The following is a 16,841-nucleotide window of genomic DNA, read 5'->3' as shown; positions in this document are numbered from 1 at the left end:
GCATGCCCAGTATGCGGTGCATTACGGTATAAGATCAGACGATATGACCCTTGTGATGTTGACGGCGAGCCCCCCAGGAAGAGGGTTCCTGCGAAGGTGATGTGGTATGCTCCTGTAATACCACGGTTGAAACATCTGTTCAGAAACGGAGAGCATGCCAAGTTGATGCGATGGCACAGTGAGGACCGTAAGAAAGACAGGAAGTTGAGAGCACCCACTGACGGGTCGCAGTGGAGAAAAATCGAGAGAAAGTACTGGGATGAGTTTGCAAGTGACCGAAGGAACGTATGGTTTGCTTTAAGTGCGGATGGCATTAATCCTTTCGGGGAGCAGAGCAGCAATCACAGCACCTGGCCCGTGACTCTATGTATGTATAACCTTCCTCCTTGGATGTGCATGAAGCGGAAGTTCATTATGATGCCAGTTCTCATCCAAGGCCCTAAGCAACCCGGCAACGACATTGATGTGTACCTAAGTCCATTAGTTGAAGAACTTTTACAGCTGTGGAATGGAAACGGTGTACGTACGTGGGATGAGCACAAACAGGAGGAATTTCACCTAAAGGCGTTGCTGTTCGTGACCATCAACGATTGGCCCGCTCTCAGTAACCTTTCAGGACAGACAAACAAGGGATAACACGCATGCACGCACTGTTTACTTGACACCAATAGTATATACCTGGGAAGCTGCAGGAAGAATGTGTACCTGGGCCACCATCGATTTCTTCCGACCAACCATCAATGTCGAAGGAAAGGCAAGCATTTCAAAGGAGAGGCAGATCACTGGAGGAAGCCCGCCATGCGTACCGGTGATCACGTACTTGCTATGGTCAATCACTACTAGGGAAAACCCTAGCAGTAGCGCTGGTTTTGTGCTCACTAGTAGCACGGGTAGGCGCGCTACTAATAAGGTGCTACAGTTATTGCTTAGCAGTGGTGCGTGCCCGCCCGCGCTACTGCTAGGACAAATAGCTGCAGCGTTTGTTCAGTACCACGCTACTGCTAAGGTAACTACTTGCAGCGTGTTTTCTGTCCATCGCTACTAGTACTTTTTTTATTTTTTATTTTTAGTGTATTTATGCGCCATCGTACAAATATTGGTACAATACCAGTTATGAGGTTTACATCATTATGTCCATAACAGTGTGTCAAATGAAGGTGGATTAGATTCAAGTGGAGGCAATATGTGGTGCATGTCAAAAGTATACTACTAATCCAAACTTGATCTAGTTTGGACTAGTAGTACTTTCGATGTGCACCACATGTTGCCTCCACTTGAATCTAATCCGCCAGCACAAGCTATTTAATCATCATCATAGTCATTACCACCAACAGTATTTATTTAATCACCACTAACACTAGCTAATAATAATCATCATAGTCATTACCACCAACACTAGCTATTTTATCATCATAGTAATATAGTGTAGCACATCATCATCCTCAAACTCATTTCTAGCTAGCTAATCACTCCTGCTGCTCCCATTGATCAAGCTGGAGCATGCAGATGAACCTGTCTCCTAATCGTGGGTAGCACATCTGTTTGCTGCCCCCTAGTACTTCTCTGCGCTCCCCCATCACATATTTGATCCAGTCTTGCACTATTAAGCATTCGTTGCTAATCTTAAATGCACTAAAGTAATTTGTAGGATATCTTGGCCGTAAGCTAATAATACTCATGGTACCTTTAGTCTCCATCCCATAAGGCACAACATTCATCGGGAGTCCCTATTGAAGAACATCGTATGGTAACATACTTAACAATGAAGCTTAGTTTCAAAAATAATGTATGGAAAATATGCACTGATGACAAATAGTAAAAATCTTACCATCCTTCCTAAATAGATGTGACCGTAGTTCATTACGAACACTATTGGTCGCACATTTTCAGTACTAACATTTCTAAATGCAGGAAGAAAATTTGTCTTGACAGTATCAAGATCCTCAAGCCATGAAACATAATGACTAAGCTCCTCGCAGTTGATTTCAGCCCCAGGACAGTATACGGTCCTGTCTACCAAGCGCTGGACATGTTTGCTTGCACCAAAATAAGCTGACAATACAAATTAGTTGTCAACTATTTTTGAATAAACAACATCAAAGACATAAATATGGTTGAGAAACTTACATAATGGTATAACTGGAGGCGTCTGCACATCGACCCAGATGTCGGTATTACCTTCAATATCATCTTCCGGACGAATATCAAAGGTGATAACCATATCAGGCTCAAATGCATAAGTCTTGCATAGTGCTCGCCATGTTTTGCATCCAAAATAGGTGTAGTCGTCTGAATTGTACAATTTTGCATGGAAAATATAACCATGCTCGATCTTCAAGTAAACTTTCTTTTCCTCCATACTATGACTGAACCTATCTTATCCAATACAAAAACTCTTGCATGGCAGGGGATACGCTAGTAGAATAGTAAAAAAAAATATAAGTTGAAGCAAATGAAGCAGATGTCATGCTTAATTACGAAAAAAAACTTGTCGTTGTGACTTACTGTATCCACTTCAAAGTTCTCGTCCAGCTTGATGTTGAAGCGCCTATCATCATCTAGGAAGATTCCGTCGCACAGGCCGTGCTCGTCTTCGCAGTATTTGCAAATACCGAAATCCTTTTCGTCGTCAGACATTTCCTATGTTCATAGTTAAAACATTAATTGAAAATCGATCGAAGACAACTACCAAGATACTCAACACACAAATCCGGGGCACTTGATATTTCCTACATATTCTGGCACAAGTCATGCCAAAATTCACGGGAAAATCCGGCATGACCTTTGCTAAAATAGGACATATCGAGCGTCTGAAATTTGCCGGAACGGAAATGAATCAACACTCCGGCAAAACATAGGCCACTCGGAGGTGTAACCTGCAAACATGACCGGCCACTTGGATATTGAGCAACACAAGATATACATTTCAAAATATCTTATAGGACTCAAATTAGCATGCATTCAATAAGCAAAAGTAAATCATCTCATATGTCCGTACATCGTCGAATATTATCACTAATACATCACGAATAGTGTCATACATATAACATCACTAATACAACTAAAACCCTAGAACACAATGGGTATCGGCGCGGGCGGTGGACACCCACAGAGAAGGAACCATCACGGGATCATAGCTCCAGTGAGATCCCCGGAGAACCTGCCAGGTATTGGAGAACGGCATGTGCTCCAACACAAACAAGTAGCGACGGACGTGCGCGTCCTCCTCACTGACACGGTGACGCACCACCTCTACGGAGTCCTCGAGCCTCTCGATCCTCACTGGCCCACGCGACCGCCACCAAAGAAGGTTCGGGTCAACGATAGGCTGGCTCCTCACCAACCTGCGCCCCCCGGTAGGTAGCACCTCCCAGTACCACCCCGGCAGAGCCCAGTCCCGGACATGGCCCATCTGGTCAAGCAGGTGTCGTCCTCCACCGACTCGACAACGAGGATGCGGGATAGGCATCGTCCACGTCGATACGGGAAAAATTGCTTTAACTAAAAAAATAGCAACAAGTTCTTACTAACATGTTCTATTAATTCAATTAGTTCTTACTGAAAATAAACTTTCTATAAATAAAAATAAACTATTACCTAGCTAATTAGTACCTAGTTCTTACTAACTAATTAGTACCTAGGAACTACTGCTAAGGGTTCATACTAACTAACTAACTAACACTAAATTAACTAACTAACACTAAAAATAGCCTAGGGTTCATACTAGCTAGCACTAAATAGCTAGGGTTCATACTAAGCAAATTAACAAGAGGGATCGGAAGGGGAGAGTGCTTATAGAGTGCGGGGAGAGAGATGTTGTCAGGGGAGACGACGGTGAGGCGGGGTCGGGGGAGATGGCGGCGAAGCAGGGTCGGGGGAGACGGCGGCGAGGTGGGTGGAGGGAGACGGCGGCGAGGTGGGGCCGGGGGAGACGGCGGCGAGGCGGGCTCGGGGGAGACGGTCGCGAGGCAGGGTCGGGGGAGACGGAGGCGAGACGGCGGCGAGGCGGAGGCGACGAGGGGGAGAAGAGAGTGGTGAATTGGGGGAGGAAGATCAGGAGGGAATCAGGCCGTGCGAGGGGTTATGTGAGAAAAGATTTAACAGTAGCGTGGGAGGGGAAAACGCGCCGTTGCTAAAATCGGTAGTAGTAGCGCCGTTTCTAGAAGGGCGCTACTACTATACCTAGAACGTCGGGAACGGTGTGGCAATTATAGTAGTAGCGCATTCAGTTCCTGCCGCGCTACTGCTAAGGGGGTAACAGTAGCGCGGTTTTGGCAATTAGCAGTAGCGCCCAATTTTAACACGCGCTACTGGTAATATTCTGTGTATAAGGTTTTCCCTAGTAGTGAATGATTTACACATAATCTTTGGAAAGGGTCCCGGCGGACTAGCTGTTCCGAGTGACGCTGGGGGACATGTACCCATGTGGAAGAAGAAATCTATATTTTGGGACCTACCCTACTGGAAAGACCTAGAGGTCCGCTCTTCGATCGATGTGATGCACGTGACGAAGAACCTTTGCGTGAACCTGCTAGGCTTCTTGGGCGTGTATGGGAGGACAAAAGATACACCTAAGGCACGGGAGGACCCGCAACGTTTGCACGAAAAAGACGGCATGCCTCCAAAGCAGTATGAAGGTCCTGCCAGCTATACTCTTACCAAAGAAGAGAAGGAAATCTTCTTTGAATGCCTGCTTATTATGAAGGTCCTGACTAGCTTCTCGTCGAATATAAAAGGAATAATAAATATGTCAGAGAAAAAGTTTCAGAACCTAAAGTCTCATGACTGCCACGTGATTATGACGTAACTGCTTCCGGTTGCATTGAGGGGGCTTCTACCGGAAAATGTCTGATTAGCCATTGTGAAGCTGTGTGCATTCCTCAATGCAATCTCTCAAAAGGTGATTGATCCAGAAATCATACCAAGGCTAAGGAGTGATGTGGTGCAATGTCTTGTCAGTTTCGAGCTGGTGTTCCCACCATCCTTCTTCAATATCATGACGCACGTCCTAGTTCATCTAGTTGACGAGATTGTCATTCTGGGCCCCGTATTTCTACACAATATGTACCCCTTTGAGAGGTTCATGGGAGTCCTAAAGAAATATGTCTGTAACCGTGCTAGGCCAGAAGGAAGCATCTCCATGGGCCATCAAACATAGGATGTCATCGGGTTTTGTGTTGACTTCATTCCTGGCCTTAAGAAGATAGGTCTCCCTCAATCGCGGTATGAGGGGAGACTGACTGGAAAAGGCACACTTGGAAGGGACTCAATAATATACAGGGACGGGTATTCTTGGTCTCAAGCACGCTACACAGTTCTACAGAACTCGACCTTGGTGACCCCGTATGTCGATGAACACAAGAACAGTCTGCGCTCCAAACACCCGAAGCGGTGCGATGACTGGATTACATGTGAACACATCAGGACTTTCAGCAGTTGGTTGGAAGCACGTCTCAGAGGTGACAACACTGTTTGTGATGAGCTGTACTTGTTGTCCAGGGGACCATCTTCGACTATTACGATTTGGAAAGGATACGAGATAAATGGGAATACATTTTACACGATTGACCAAGATCAAAAGAGCACCAACCAAAATAGCAGTGTCCGCTTTGATGCAACAACTGAGAGGGGAAAGGACACATATTATGGTTACATAGTGGACATATGGGAACTTGACTACGGACATGATTTTAAGGTCCCTTTGTTTAAGTGTAAATGGGTCAATCTGTCAAGAGGCGGGGTACAGGTAGACCCACAGTACGGAATGACAACAGTGGATCTGAAAAATCATGGGTACACTGACGAACCGTTTGTCCTAGCCAATGATGTGGCACAGGTTATCTATGTGAAGGACATGTCTACCAGACCGAGAAAAAGAAAAGATAAGGAAGCGAATACATCATACGATGAGCCAAAGTGCCACATAGTTCTTTCAGGAAAAAGGGACATCGTGGGAGTGGAGGGCAAGACAAACATGTCTGAAGATTATGAAAAGTTTCATGAAATTCCTCCCTTCAAAGTAAAGGCTGACCCCAGCATCCTGATAAGCGATGAAGATTATCCATGGTTACGGTGCAATAAGCAAATGACACAAGCAAATAAAAAGTGAAGACTTTCTCCCGCAACTATTATGATGATACCATGCCAACTTTGTAACAGACGAGTATGATACCGTTGTCCGTTTTGTACATGCACATGATATGTGGGTGAATTTATGATACCATGCCAACTTTCAACTTTTTCATAGTTCATTTGAAATGCTTTAATGTCTTATGGTGTAGAAACAAAATAAAATAATGGCAAGAAAGAAAACAAAAAAAGCAAGAAAGAAAACAAAAAAGTGTTTTCAAATTTGAAAACTAATGGCACTAACAGAAAGTTTATATTTTTTCTAAAACTAAAAGCAAAAAGAATTAAAAAATAAAGCAAAAAACAAAAGAAAATAAATAATGCAGAAAACAAAACAAAAAAACAATTAAAAATAGCAACAATAAGTATTTTGTTGTAAGTAGAAACAAAATAAAATAAATAAAGCAAGAAAGAAAACAAAAAAAAGTGTTTTCAAATTTGAAAACTAATGGCACTAACAGAAAGTTTATAATTTTTCTAAAACTAAAAGCAAAAAGAATTAAAAAACAAAACAAAAAACAAAAGAAAATAAATAGTGTAGAAAACAAAACAAAAAAACTGGAAAATAATTAAAAATAGCAACAATAAGTATTTTGTTGTAAGTAGAAACAAAATAAAATAAATAAAGCAAGAAAGAAAACAAAAAAATGCCTCCTACTGGGCCCCCACGGCCTGAATACGACTAGAAACCCTACCATGGGCCAGGATTCAGGCCCGCAGTAGGCCTAGAAGGCCCATCAGGCAAAGCAGTAGCAAATAGGCCCGCAAGCCTACGGTGGAGAGGAGCTCGAGAGGGGTGCCGCAGTGGGGCTTATAAACCACTGCGCACCCCTCTCAACTAGCGAGGTGGGACTAAACTTTGGCCCCGACGCGGGCAGCACAGGGTCCTTTGGTCCCGGTTGGTGGCACCAACTGGGACTAAAGGGGGGGGCATTAGTCCCGGTTGGTGCCATCAACCGGGACCAAAGGCTGCCGCTTCCCGCCCTTTGGGTTGCTGAAAAGAGGCCTTCGGTCCCGGTTGGTGGCACCAACCGGGACTAAAGGGGGCATTAGTCCCGGTTGGTTTCACGAACCGGGACCAATTCTCTTCATATATAACTAGCACTTAGCAGTTTCTCTAAAATCCATCCCTTTCTTCTCCGTCCAACGCCCGCTGCTCTGCCTCGTCGCCGTCGCCGCCGAGCCGTCAGGCTGCTCCACCTCGTACTTGTTGCCGCCTCCGACGCCGTCAGGCTGCTCCACCTCGTCGTCGCCGCCGCCTCCGACGCCGTCAGGCTGGTCCACCTCACCGTTGTCGCCGCCCTCGACGCCATCTTCCCCGACCCAGCACCGCTCCCCGTGCCCCAACGCCGCCCGCCGTGCCCCGCCATCCCCCTGTGAGCACCTGCCTCGCGCCCCTACCTTGCCTCCCTCCTGCACCCCTGCCCTGCCCGCCGGCGCCACCGCTGCCGCCATGCCCCTCTGCCCGACCGGCTCTGTTTTTTTATTAGTTTAATTATTTTTTTCATATATATATATATATATAATGTATGTGTATGTATGTGGCTATATGTTTTTGTTCATATGTTGCTATATGTTTTTTATTTTTATTAGTTTATTTTTTGTTGATATGTGATGTATATGTGTATGTGGCTATAATGTATATGTGTATGTGATGTATGTGGCTAGAATTTGCTAAATATGTATGTTAAAAATGTTTTTTTGTTCATAGAAAGTTTTTTGTTCATATATAGAAAGTTACAATTTTAGATAAAGTTTTATATATGCAAAAGTTACAATTTTAGAAAAAGAAGGATAGGAAAGAAGAAAATAAGAAGAGGAAAGAAAGAAGAAGAGGAGAGGAAAAGAAGAGGAGTAATAAATAAGAAGAAAAAAAAAGAAGAAAAAGAAGAGGAGAAGAAGAAAGGAATAGAGGAGAAGAAGAAAAAATAGAAAAAAAATTCTATTTTTTCTTCTTGTCCTCTATTCCTTTCTTCTTCTTCTTCCTTCTTCCTTCTTCCTCTTTTCTTCCATTTCCTTAATTATTTTCCTTTCTCGAAGGAGAAGAAGAAAAAGAAGAGGAGAAGAAGAAAGAAAGGAATGGAGGAGAAGAAGAAAAAATAGAAAAAATTATATTTTTTCTTCTTCTCCTCTATTCCTTTCTTCTTCTCCTCTTTTTTTTCTTCTTTTTTTCTTCAATCTTCTCCTCTATTCCTTTCTTCTTCTCCTCTTTTTATTTCTTCTTCGTTTTCTTATGTTTTATCGGGTCTGTCGCCGTCAGGCTGCTCGCCTTCGCCCACGCCGCCCCCTCGAGATAACTTCGACATGAGGGGCGGTCGATATATATAACCCCTCTCGACCGTGATAACCTATACAACGGCAGCACCCCCCTCGGCCCTCTCGCTCGACCAAAACTCTCAAGGCCACCCAAATTTACCAAGTTAAAAGAGCGTTGTCGTCGAGGCCACCCCAAACCCTTGAAGCGTTGTGTCGAGGCGATCCCAAACCCTAGAGAAGCAGCGTCGAGGCCACTAACATGATTCCTTATTGTGATTAGCTAGCTAGTTCTACGTTTGCCACTAATATATATATATATATATATATATATATATATATATATATATATATATATATATATCCATCTGTACCATGTTTGAATAATAATTGACATGTTGTAAATATTTGCAGAAACTATGGAGCACTCCCGAGACGAAGCAACAGAAGCGATGCTGGGGCACATAATCGCACAAGGAAGTGATGAAGTTGCGTCATATCTCAACGACACCGATGGTCAGCTCGAAGGACTAGGTGCAGAAGAGGGCTATGTTCATGATGGCTTCGGCCCATTAATGCCGGTACAAGAAGAGGGCTATGTTCATGATGGCTCTGGTGACACAATGGAGGTACAAGAAGGAGACCGTGCTGACTGCTCCGATGACCGAACCGAGTCCGGCCAGGAATATATATATATTAGTTAAGCCCGTGCTGACTAGTTAATTGATGCATCCATTGTTTTGGTATATGTACACATATTAATTACTCTCGTCTTTCTTCCTTTTAATTTCTAGTCCTCCGGATCGAGCACAACTTCGGTAAGGAGATGAGGCCCGAAGAAAAAGTTGAGCTCGGATGAAAGGTTTGAGATCATAGAAATCGCGCCCGACGGCGAACTGATTGAACCCATCCGGACAAAGAACGCATTTTCTGCTCAGTGCGGGGTTCTTGTTAGGGACAAGATCCCGATCAGCATCCAGCAATGGTATAAGCCTAAGGACGACCCTGAGGTGTCTTATGTCAATGATATGTAGAAAGAAGATCTTTGGACTCAGCTGAAGGCAAATTTCACCCTACCGCCAGAGGAGGATCCGGAGAAGCCAGTTAAAGAGCAATTAATCAAGTCTTGTGCTCTTAACAAGATGGCAACCCTATTCAGGAGGTGGAGGATAGAGTTGAACCATTTTGCCGACCAAAAAAAGACACCAGAATTCATTGGCAAATATGAGAAGATCAAAGATCACTGGCCTGCATTTGTGGCCCACAAGACATCAGAAAAGAGTAAGAAAATGTCGGTGACGAACAAGCAAAATGCTGCGAAGAAGAAGCTTCACCATCACACGGGGTCAGGTGGCTACCTCAAAGCCCGGCCTAAGTGGTCCAAGGAGGAGAATGATCTGCTTGAAAAAGGGATCGAACCAGAGACAATTTACTGGCCAGACCGTTGCCGGACTTGGTTCTTCGGGGCTGGCGGAACCTTGGACCCTGTATCAGGGGAGTGCCGTTGGACGGATGAGCAACTACAAATACCCCTCAAGAACCTTCGACACTATATCAATGCAGCGCAGCAAGGGACATTCGTTCCAAACAGGGAGAAGGACAAGCTCACAATGGCCCTCGGGAATCCTGAGCACCCTGGACGGACACGAGGCACGCCAGGCTCCATTCCATGGAAGGTTGGTTTTCCGGACGCAGGGGGTTACAAAACCCACGAGAGGAGGAAGAAACTGGAGCAGGGCCAACTGCAGGCGCTGCACGAAAGGGTAATGGGGCTAGAGGAACGAGAGGAGGAACGAGAAGCAGCAGATCGCAGCAAACGACCTGCTGAAGCTTTCCCGAAGCTACCCCGCCATCTCAGCGGAGAAGCGGCGTGGCTTCCACCGAGCTGCTTCAGCCGAAGCATGTCTTGACGGCTCCTGCCAGCTATCCCGTGGATGCTATCACAGAGTCTCAACATTGCCACATTATGGCGCGATGGATGAATTTGAAGGTCAAGGCGGCTGTTGGCTCTATTTATCCTACTGGATCCAGAGCAACTTATTACTACCGGCCGATTCCAGAAGGATATGCTAAGATGATGGTGGATGAAATAACGGAGGGATTTGAGGACCTCCTGCTTGACCACCCTACCGATGAAGGGGAGACTAGGCTGGGTTCTGCTCTGAAGACTCCATGCCTATGGCGGAAGGAGCTCATCAACCTTCCGAACTGGACACCTCCGCCTCCTCCTCCTCCTCCGGTGAGTCAGGGCACTCCGCCTCCTCCACCGCCTCCTCCTCCGGCGAGTGATGATCGGGGCACACGTGGCGGCACTCTGCCTCCTTCTCCGGCGCGTGGCGGCACTCCGCCTCCTTCTCCGCCTGCGCCGGCGCTCCCGAGCAGCCAGCAGCCTCCTCCTTCTCCGCCTCGCCAGCAAGGGCGGAAGAGACCCGCCGCCGCCCCGGCTGCTCCGGCGCGTCGTACTCCTTCTCCTCCGCCTCGTAAGCAAGCACGAAAGAAGACATACGCTGCAGCCGCTCCGTCTACTCCGGCGTCTAGCAGCACAACTAGAGGCGGGAGGCAATACAGATACGGTCCACCTCTCAAGCCTCTAGAGAAGTTACCGTATGAGAGGACCGAGGAGGAAAACGATACGATCGTGCGGACCCACGTGAAGGAGTTCTTTGAAGGGGTGAAAGCAAAGAGACATCCACCTCCGGAGGAGAAGGTAGATCCGGTGAAAGCAAAGCGCACTCTCGATGCCCTGAGGAAACCGGCAAAGTCTCCGCCGAGAACCAACTATGAGCGCATTACTGAACAGACATATCTCCAAGCGGAGCGGTCGGGAAGTACTGTCAGACATCTAAGGTCAAGAGAACAAGCAGCTGCGAAAAAAATTGACCAGCTCGGCGAACAAGCAAACCAATCATGCCCCCCGTTCAATGTGTCTAGCGGCAACATCGTCGCTAATGCTCCGGGGATGGTGGCCGGTTATGGCAATCTTGAAGATTACCTGCTTGACGATCAACTTCCTGATTTCTTGGAGGTGGACGAACACATATACGAGTACGGGAAGCCTCTCGTCAAAGATGAAAAATCTCTGACAACAATGATGCGAAGATTCCATAATTGGTACATGAAAACCTGCAGAGAGTCTGGGGGGACGAATGCTTTGTATCTGAATATTAAAGAGGAGCACGACCTCGTTGCAACTGATCTGTTGACTGTTCCATTTGATGAGTTCTTCGCGTTCTTCAATCAAAAGGTCCTCGATAAACTAATGGTCTTTTGCTACTGTCTGTAAGTACTATTTCTGCCATTAAGTCTCTCTATATAGCTCGGTTCTTTCATTTCATGTATTTATAATTAATTATCCTCAATATATTATGCAGATTGAAGATCCTCGAGTGCAAAAAACAAGAAATTTATGATATTGGGTTCATTAACACAAATATCATAGATGAGTTTCTGGTTAAAAGGACGTCAAAGAGGCCAAGGACAACTTGCTACGATCGTTGATCAAAAATCAAAACAAAGATACCATACTCTTTCCTTACAACGGCAAGTGAGTGTTACTATCGTGTGCATATTCGGTTTCCCTTATTACTTGAGCGAGGTTATAGTAATGTAATTGATGAGTTATGCATGCGTGCGCAGGTACCACTATGTTCTTCTGGAGATTAAGCTTGAGCGGGGACTAGTAACCGTCTTAGACTCGAGACGGAAAGATCCCGAAACCTATGCGGACATGACTGAATTGCTCAACAAGTAAGTTCAATCGATCATTATCGCACCATATCGGCAACTTTTTGTTCATTTCCCGATATCTCAAGTAATAATAATTATTTTCTTTGTCTTGCAGGGTTTGGAAACAGTTCACCGCAGAAGCTCCGGGACTGCCGAAGGAGCTATGATATACATACCCGAAAGTAAGTACTACTGGCTAGCTAGTTGCGCGCATCTCCTGTTGATTCTATAGTTATACTTTCATCAATGCCATTTATAATGCTTCATTATCAGTTTGATTGACCTCTATTTATCGTAAAGTGCTTGTGGCAGGAACAAGGGAATGATTTCTGTGGATACTACGTGTGCGAGTTCATCCACAACGCGACTTTGAAAAACAAGCGGGGCTACTCTAAAAGACAATATGAAGTGCGTAAGCAATAATATTCACAATTTCATTTTATTACACCATCATTTCTGTTGAGTTTCATTCATATATATGTATTAATTAACCCCCTTCTTCAAATTAGACGTGGCAGATGCGGAATGAACTCTTAGAACCAAATCGCATGAAAGCAATTCAAGAGAAATTGACGGGATTCTTTCTTGACCACGTCATCAGTAAAGCCGGAGAATACCATGTGGAAGTTGATTTCAATTGCTAGGGGATTGTAATTAAGAGATCTTATACATATTGTACATGTATGTGGCCAGTAGCGTCGGATACATGATACGAAAACTTGTTGTTCGACCAATCTCTCGGAGAAGGAGAGGTCGATCGATCACTTCTCTCGGTATGCATGACGAACTTCTGTACTCAATGGTTCTCTCGATCACTTATGTATATAGTACGTAGCGTCGACCAAGCACGGACATAAGAGACGACACTTCTCTCTATTAATTAGCTAGCTAACACAATATATGAAACACCTAAATTAACCCCCCAAAACCCCCAACCCCCCCTCCTTTCAAAAAAAAAACAAAAACCCCAGCCACTGGAATGCTGACGCGTGGATGCCTTTTGGTCCCGGTTGGTGCCACCAACCGGGACCAAAGGCCCCCTGACTGGGCTCGGCACACAGGGCCACATGGAGGCATTTTTGAACCGGGACTAATGGGTGGAGGTATTAGTAACGACCCATTAGTCCCGGTTCATGAACCGGGACTAAAGGCCCTTACGAACCGGGACTATTAGGTGTTTTTCTACTAGTGATAGCGTGGGTGGTGCTTGATGACGGGGCGAAGAGGGAGGTGGATGAATCGGTGGTGAGGGAACTCGAGGTGCTGGCGAGGGCGGATGAGGTAGTTCCGGCCATGGCTTTCACTCTAGATCGTTGAAATATGATCTAGGAGGAAGAGGCTCTGATGACCATATAAGATTTGGTTGGGAAGCGTATCTCCACCCTTGGGTGGCTGCGTGTATATATTGATGAAGGCGAGATAGCCAGCCATGGCATACACGAAAGGAACTATCGCTAGGATGCGTTCCAGGTTACAGAGTTCGAATACAGGAAGTTACAGAAGAGGAGATAGATCACAAGATGAACTTAAACAGTATTCTATCTCTATCATCTAACATGCACTACCTCCACTATCTCCTTCTCTTGCGCACGACACGTCTTTGTGTAAACCATCGCGCTCATGCGCTCTGTTGTAACACAGGCTATTTAGTCTCGAGTAATACACACTGGCGACACACCCAAGATGCATCGCTTTCTCCTACCTCACGTCTACACTATCTTCCGACTGTTCGAAAGTTAGCACTGTCCTATATTATATAGGGGACGAGAGCTAGAGTTTACAGGGTGCCTAACCGATTTCACTCCTGAGATTATCTTGGCTTGCATGCCTCCTCACTCTGAGCTGCCCCCAGACCGCTTCCTGGAGCTGGGCCAACATCAGGCCTTAAATAGTATTCTATCTCTATCATCAGGCCTTCTGGACTCGTGCCATGTTGACAACTTGTTCCTCCTTCCTGTCCTTAGTGACGGTGAGAGTGGCCGGCGGTGCTTGGCTCATCGGTTCAAGGAAGTGCTGCATCTGGGCGCCTTTGATCTGAGGCAACACGATGGCCTTCCACAGGAGAAAATTGCTCTTGGTTAGCTTCTCTTGCGGTGGTGGTCCGATGGACATAGCGTGGGTGGTGCTTGATGACGGGGCGAAGAGGGAGGCGGATGAATCGGTGGTGTGGGAACTCGAGGTGCTGGCGAGAGCGGATGAGGTAGTTCCGGCCATGGCTTTCGCTCTAGCTAGATGAAATTTGATCTAGGAGGTTGAGGCTCTGATGACCATGTAAGATTTGGTTGGGAAGCGTATCTCCACCCTTGGGTGGCCGCGTGTATATATTGATGAAGGCGAGATAGCCAGCCGTGGCGTACACGAAAGGAACTATCGCTAGGATGCTTTCCAGGTTACAGAGTTCGAATACAGGAAGTTACAGAAGAGGAGATAGACCACAAGATGAACTTAAACAGTATTCTATCTTTATCATCTAACATGCACTACCTCCACTATCTCCTTCTCTTGCGCATGACACGTCTCTGTGTAAACCATCGCGCTCATGCGCTCTGTTGTCACACATGCTATTTAGTCTCGAGTAATACACACTTGCGACACACCCAAGGTGCATCACTTTCTCCTGCCTCACGTCTACACTATCTTCCGACTGTTCGGAAGTTAGCACTGTCCTATATTATATAGGGGACGAGAGCTAGAGTTTACAGGGTGCCTAACCGATTTCACTCCTGAGATTATCTTGGCTTGCATGCCTCCTCACTTTGATCTGCCCCCCAGACTGCCTCCTGGAGCCGGGCCAATATCAGGCCTTAAACATGCGCAACACAATATGTATCACAATAAGATTCATAACCCTGCCGCGGTTTCATTCAGACAGCTGATTTCTGGCATAACATTTGGGAAATGATTACAGAACTCACAACCCAGATGAATTTTGAGAAGGGCGGGCGCATCATGTGACTGAATTACTTCTATCTCTGGTATGAATACAGTTTTGCTATTTCACATCTAGATGTGAAATAGCTATCTCACATCTAAGTGCTTGACCGTCGGATCTCCGTTGTCTTTAGAAATGGTGCAAGTTGATCGTGACGCTCGCGCGCTCGTTGGCTTCGCGTTTGTCGCACGCTTCGGCCCGTGAGATGTTTTGGGGCTGTTGTTGGGTTTTTGTCACGAGGTCGGGCTGGCGGCCCGTTTTGTTTGTCTCGGTAGTGGGCTTTGCTCAGTTGCCTCGCCTCCTCATCATAGCGCTGTTACATTTTTCTCTCGTGAAGGAGGGGGTCACTCATGTTCATTTCCACCAGTCCAGTCGTTTTCCTCTCTGCCAGGCAGTGCTCCAGCCTCCAGGCGGCGGCGAGTTTGAGAGTGAGAAGGGAGGAGAGAGGCCCCAACGAAGTGAGTTTTCTTTCCTGCTGCTTTTTTCCCTTCTTGTTTGATTCTTTCTAGCGAGTCCTTTGTTTGTATCAATCCATCTAGGGTTTGCCCCCAATCTACAGATCTTGTGTAATTGTGAGGGGATTTCTTAGGGTTTAAAACAGAGATGGGGCGGGTAGACTTTGTGTCTAGAGTTTCAGTGGGATGGCAGGATTCTGTAGTTGTTTTTTATCAATTGTGCTGTTAAATGATAGTAGTTGCCCCCGTCTTCCTGTGCTTTTTGTGCAGACTTAATCCTTGTGGAGTTCATGTTTGTTTTGCGATTGCCATCAGTTTCTAGGGCAGGGGGGTTGATTTTTTTGCAGGCCTTCAATTTTTGTTATGGATGTGCATTGCATAGCACATCCTATACAGGGGGTCACCAAATAGAGATACATAATCTGGTTTTCCTGAACAATAAAGTTCAGTTAGTCCAGGCTGATCTCCACAATACATATGTATTTTGCTTTTCTTTGGATGAAGATGGTGTGTAGAATAGGATCCCAATAGGTTTTTTTGTTTGAACATATGTATTCAAGCATCTCAAAGGTAGAAGTAGTAATCAGTGCTATGTCACCCCTGTGTCTGAATTTTCTTTGTCCTGTGTGTTGAACATGAATTGAATGGACTGTAGTTCAGATCTGGTGAGATTGTATTTCTGAACTAGTATTTTTTTTCTTTTTCCTTTTTTTCTTTAAGTACTTTTTGACTGATAGAATGTAGTTCTGTACTGTAGTGAACACTTCTTTTTGTTTTTTCTGAGCTGGGTAGGAAATGGTGTGTTTTTTTAGTACAAATGGTGCACTTTCTGAACTTTAATCAGTTTGTGTCAGCATGTTTTTAGAAGTAATGTGGGCCATACATTGTTGCTCTCTTTCTGTTTTGACAGGGATGGTGTTCATTATATTCCCTTTGCTTCACAAATATATCGAAATATGTGGTATCATGTTATGAATTTTGCTGGGGTAGTTTTGTGAGTCTACGATTTTGTCGTTTTTACGGTACTGCTATAATTCAAAGTTTTTTGTGGGTTTCTGCATGCAAACTGAATGTGGGAAAATGTCCCAAGGTCATTTTTTTCTTTTTACCATGCAGGATGGTGTGCCCACTCTACCATTCATATTGCGAGAATGACGACCAGCAGAGCTTTGGCATATTCATCCGCGGCGGCTCTGAAGATTTAGCAGTATTTTTGTTTTTTTTCCTGTAACTTTTTTGTCGCAATGTTTTCCCTCCCTTTTTTCAATATAAAGCATTCTTACTAATTGTTTGACGTTTTTCTTTTTGTTTTGGTGTCAGCAGAACATCCCATGCAACTCGAGGGG

At 45.3% G+C, this 16,841-nt stretch overlaps 1 long non-coding RNA gene across 1 annotated transcript in view; it reads left to right on the top strand.

Moving 5' to 3' along the window:
* Positions 1 to 15,387: 15,387 nt before the first annotated feature.
* LOC119349377 overlaps positions 15,388 to 16,841 on the top strand; it is a 3,261-nt gene continuing 1,807 nt past the window's right edge. The window contains exons 1-2 of the long non-coding RNA XR_005169387.1: positions 15,388 to 15,498; positions 16,612 to 16,702. This is a non-coding gene — a long non-coding RNA (uncharacterized LOC119349377). The remainder of the gene's footprint in view (positions 15,499 to 16,611; positions 16,703 to 16,841) is intronic.

Source organism: Triticum dicoccoides, chromosome 1B (assembly GCF_002162155.2).
Source record: "Triticum dicoccoides isolate Atlit2015 ecotype Zavitan chromosome 1B, WEW_v2.0, whole genome shotgun sequence".
Taxonomy (NCBI): Eukaryota; Viridiplantae; Streptophyta; class Magnoliopsida; order Poales; family Poaceae; genus Triticum; species Triticum dicoccoides.
The sequence above is the reverse complement of the archived record's forward strand: the minus strand, read 5'-3'. Positions and strand labels throughout refer to the sequence as shown.